Genomic DNA, 5,000 nt, shown 5'->3' on the forward strand with positions numbered 1-5,000 from the left:
TAACAGCTTCAAACGAGTAACGAGTGCAGAGTTAGTGTTTAGTCATCTGCACCCATTAATTTTGCTAAGAAGTATATAAACTCATCAGACACTGAGGCGTGGTTGGAGATTTGTGTATCTATGGTACCTAAGACCTACGGTAACGTCTACATGTAATACTTTATAACCCAAAACGCGCAAAAAAGATGAGATAGCTGTTTCAATTCAAGAAGAAGACCATACATACAAAGGAGCTCAATTTCCATATAGCTTTTACTTCAGAGTGGGAATTGCTGTGTACTATCATCTTCAACATGAAGTAATCTGTATCTCGCTTATATCTTGGAAGTTCAAGGACTCAACTTCTAGGTGGCCTTTGTATTGAAGCACTCTTTACATCAGAAACAACCAATTCCAAAACAAATCAAATTTACAGATGCTGAAAAGGACTGACTGTTCAGCAAAGTCTAAAAGAAATATTTTAATCCTTATTTTTACGGATATTTTCAACCATTAGTGCTCAGTATATGTAGAGATCCCTTCGTAAGCTACAACATATTACCAGGGAGTCTTGATGGAAGGCATATTTCATGTGTAAAAGTGCACAAAACTTATTATTATTACTATTTTTTTAAATAAAATTCACAAAATATTTCGTCATAAATCACTGATTTAATTTTCCTGATATTGGTATAAAAGTGTTCTTTGAAGATTCACAAACTCATATCTATGCCTAATGTCATTATTGAATACCATATGCAAGATTGCAACAAGCAAAAGGCTACACAAGTGCAGCCAGGCGCATATTAGTGACATACCTCCCCACGTGTTGGCAAGTCTTGCGTGCGCCGCCCGAGAACTAACCATAGCAGGGCTTTAATACTCATTTAGCAGTTTCCTCATTCATGTACAATACAGCAAGCTAACTCAATTTGACCTCCATATCCCCCCCACCCCTCGCCTCTAGGGACGGTCACCTTAATCATAATAATACAAAGAAAAATAGTAACAAAGATATCAATACTGTTACTGTTCATAATAATAGTAATAATAATAATAATAATAATAATAATAATAATAATAATAATAAAAATGATAATAATAACAACAACAATAACAATAATAATAATAATAATAGCAATAATAATAATAATAATAATGGTTTAACTGGACGATATCATCATGCACTATATGTTAAAGAAAATTATATATTCCTATTCTATATGATGTACTGAACACCATGAAAGTGAAAAAAATAAGAGTGCAGTCACATTTACAAGTCACTCTACACGTTTACTCTGCAGTCTCTAATAGTAAACTGACTGCATAAGTCAATACTGCACCATGTCAACTCATTTTCACAAGCGTGTTCTTACACTCTTGTGAAAATGAGTTATTTCCTATTTGTACCCACCTATTCCATTATATTTGGGCATTTTGTATATTTATATAATATAATAAAAAAACAAAATCTGCTTGTTAAGAATTATTTAAGATCTTTGGTTATAACAACTTTTAGTGCATGCGCATGTGATCTTGGTTCTGGTCCTTTTTTAGCCAATATAGTGGAAATTCTGTAAAACTTATTGACAATTGCACGTCACAGTGTGCAATGGCATGAAGTGTGGAAATAAGAGCAAAATTGATTGATTGTTCATGATGCAATTCCCATAGCCAAACAAGTGTTTCCACCAGTTCCTGGTACAGCAGCTAAACTTTATAGTCCATCTGTTTAAGATAAAAATGGTTGGTGACTAGAAGTAGTATATTGTTTTGAAATTATTGTATTGATACTACTTGGGTTTAGGGGGTGGAGCCCCTGACTATGTGGTTAGGTGTGGGTCAAGATCAGAATGTATTGTAGAATGACTACAGGGGTCGAAGTGGTGGAACCCACTGGCTACATAGTTAGGTGAGGGTCATGATTAAAGCATATTGTAGAATGACTACGGGGGTTCATGTTGGGTAATGAAAGTTTCTGTGTAACATAAATTTAGCAATTTAATCTGTACTATTTGAAAGTTGGCACCTGGGCCTGTGGACTTTTCTGGAAGTTGGGGCTTTGGCCCGTAGACTTTGGTCATGGCAGGCATTTCCATTTTGTTTGTTTTCCAATCTTAAGCAGTTTCCTTATGATTATAACTTGTATTTGTTATATATCAATTTTATTTCAGCCTGTTTTATAATATAATTTACCTGATTTACTTCATGCCCTTCTGCTATCAGGACTATCAAAATCAAAACTGTTGGCTGGATATGGTGTTGCACCATATGAAATCACTATATATCTAAAGTACACATATTTCTCAAAGAATAGTATTATTCAAAGGAAAATATATATATCTGTCTTAGAAATAATTACCATAATAATAATAATAATAACAAAGACTGATAATAACAATGATAATGATGATGAGATGATGAGGATGATATAAAAAACAATAATAATAATTAATAATAATCACATTAATAATAATAACAATATTGATATTTTGATAACAAAAATATCACTAATAATGACATGATCCTGCTGATAACATCAAGTAATACCCAAAATAGTTTTATTTTGTGAAATGTGCTTGCACATAAGGGGCTCCACAAGTACTCACCCAGTAAGGAGTCAATTAGTAGGTCTATGTGACCAAAAAATTCTTTTCTAATGCTATAATTTTCCATGCTGCTATTATCATCTTCAACATGATAATTAAAACATTTATTCACAATACTAATAGCAATATAAAATAAACTGATAAGATACTGAAGGTAGAGCTATGTATGTATAAACAGTTAATAAACTAAACAGCCAGTGGGCATGGCATGTACATACATGCCTTACCCCAGTAACAATAAGCCAATAATGTAAATAGTAAAAACAATATAACTAATAGTAAAAATATGAGTAATAACAATACTGTTAAGGGGGCCATCACGCTTTATGAATATAAAATATAATATATGAGCTTCTATCACCTAAAAAGAAAATCGCTTTGGGCTAAAATCTCAACTTTATTCAGCTTTCAAATGATCCAAACCAAATTAGAATCACCCAAGTAGCTATGGAGACATTAAAAAAATGTTGACAAAGGTGTAATTTCGTGATATCGGGCTTTGAAGTTGAGGATACCCCCCCCCCCTTTTTTTTAGAGAGAAATCTGATCTCTGCATCAATCTTGATGTATTCTATGGCATTCACATGGTATTCTGAAGTGTAGCTTGTACCTGGTCCCCCCCTTTTGCAAGGTACAAATGGCAATAACTGCACATGATTATATACTTACCGCGTGTTGTCACAGGCTTCACAGTGCCTTTACAATACCTCGTGAGGTATTTCATACGAATAAACAACTGTCTGCAGCTGCAACTGAGATGTATCTCTCATCATATTATGTTTATTAGTTATAGGAATAACATCTATCATTAGTAGTGTCCTCTTAGAGCGTGATGAGGGCGCATCAGGGGTACTATATGGGATGGTGTCGCGGAGGCAGGAGATGCACAGCCTCTCCCTCTAACTCTCTCGTGGTGACTGCCCACCTTGTCTCTTAATCATGGCTATCAGCTCATGTTGTAAACAGAATTGCCAGGTAGCTACCAGAGAATACCCCCCCTCCAAAAAAAAAAAAAAAAAAAAAAGTTGAGTACATTTGCAAGGACGCAACAAAGTAAACTTCGGATCCAGAGGCATGAGTGGCGGGTCAGAGATTTAGTCATAACTCCCTTATTTATACATATTTAGTAGAAATATTATGTCACAGGATTGCCAAATCCTACTAGATTACACAAGCTTTTTTTCAAACATTTGAGTATTTTTTTAAATATTTTTCGAAAATTCATTCGTGACAGGCTCCTTAATATCAATAATAACACTACAACTAACAATAATAATATTACTAATAAAAATAATAATATCAATAGCAATGATGAATTATGAATAATGATAATGATGTGATGGTGATGATAATGCAATAATGATGATGTGATGAAGATGATGATAATGATGTGATGAAGATGAAGATGAAGATGATAATGATGATGATATTGACAATGATGATGATGTGCATAGCTATTGGCAAAGTATTTCTTAAACACGTAAAACAAGATCTTCAATCTATATCTTAGGTTTTAAATTATGATACATAGCATGATATAGCCTTGGTAAACAGTACATAATATTGATAGACTGTTGAATTCCAAGACATATTTTTGTTTGACACAGCTGTCTTAAACTGACAATAAGAAGACATAGTTTTGTTTGATAAAGCTGTCTTAAATTGACAATAAGAAATGTTATTTATAGAAATAATAATGTAGCTAGATGATGGACTGAAAACTTTAATGAGGCTATTACCACTGTGTATATGGTCTTTAATGATGGATGCATCCAGTGTTCACCATGGATGTACACATTTGATGCTTTGGCAAAGCCCATGGTTCCTTACCTGATGATATATCACCAGGGAGGTAGGAGCATGATCATCCAAAGTAAGTCTACACTTCCAAAATTGAATACCTTTTCTTTCAATTTGTAGCAGCTATATTTAAGAGTCAATTTATCAATCTGTAGACAGTGTGAAGGTGATGAATGAATGTCTAAAACTGATATACTGCACCTATTTATATGAAAATAGTACAAAGAGTTAACACCTCACATCTTACAAAATGATGTCTGTCAATCTGAATAAGCCAATTAAAAAAATGACAAAGGTAAAAACAAATGCAAATTCTTCATACCAGTTTCTAGAATGTACTTAATATTCCTTATTAAATTTGTTAATCAATAACTTCAAATATATGCAACTTCCTGAAAATTATATAGCCAAAAATGGCTAAGCAAAATCCTCCCTTCCTCTGCCTAATTTTCAAAAAATCAAGTTCTTAGTCTTATATAAAACAATTATAGAATAATTCTCTGGCTTCTATAATACCTCACAGAAGTTAGAAAAAAGGAGACACAGTCATGTCAGTTCATAAAATTACAAGAGTAATATCTGCGTATTCTATAGGCCAAACCTCCTGATCTC

At 33.2% G+C, this 5,000-nt stretch overlaps 1 protein-coding gene across 6 annotated transcripts in view; it reads right to left on the minus strand.

Annotated features, from left to right (window-relative positions):
* The window catches only part of Efa6 (Exchange factor for Arf 6), an 89,959-nt gene that overhangs the window by 80,790 nt on the left and 4,169 nt on the right, over positions 1 to 5,000 (minus strand). The window lies entirely within an intron of this gene.

Source organism: Penaeus vannamei, chromosome 4, assembly GCF_042767895.1.
Source record: "Penaeus vannamei isolate JL-2024 chromosome 4, ASM4276789v1, whole genome shotgun sequence".
Classification (NCBI taxonomy): Eukaryota; Metazoa; Arthropoda; class Malacostraca; order Decapoda; family Penaeidae; genus Penaeus; species Penaeus vannamei.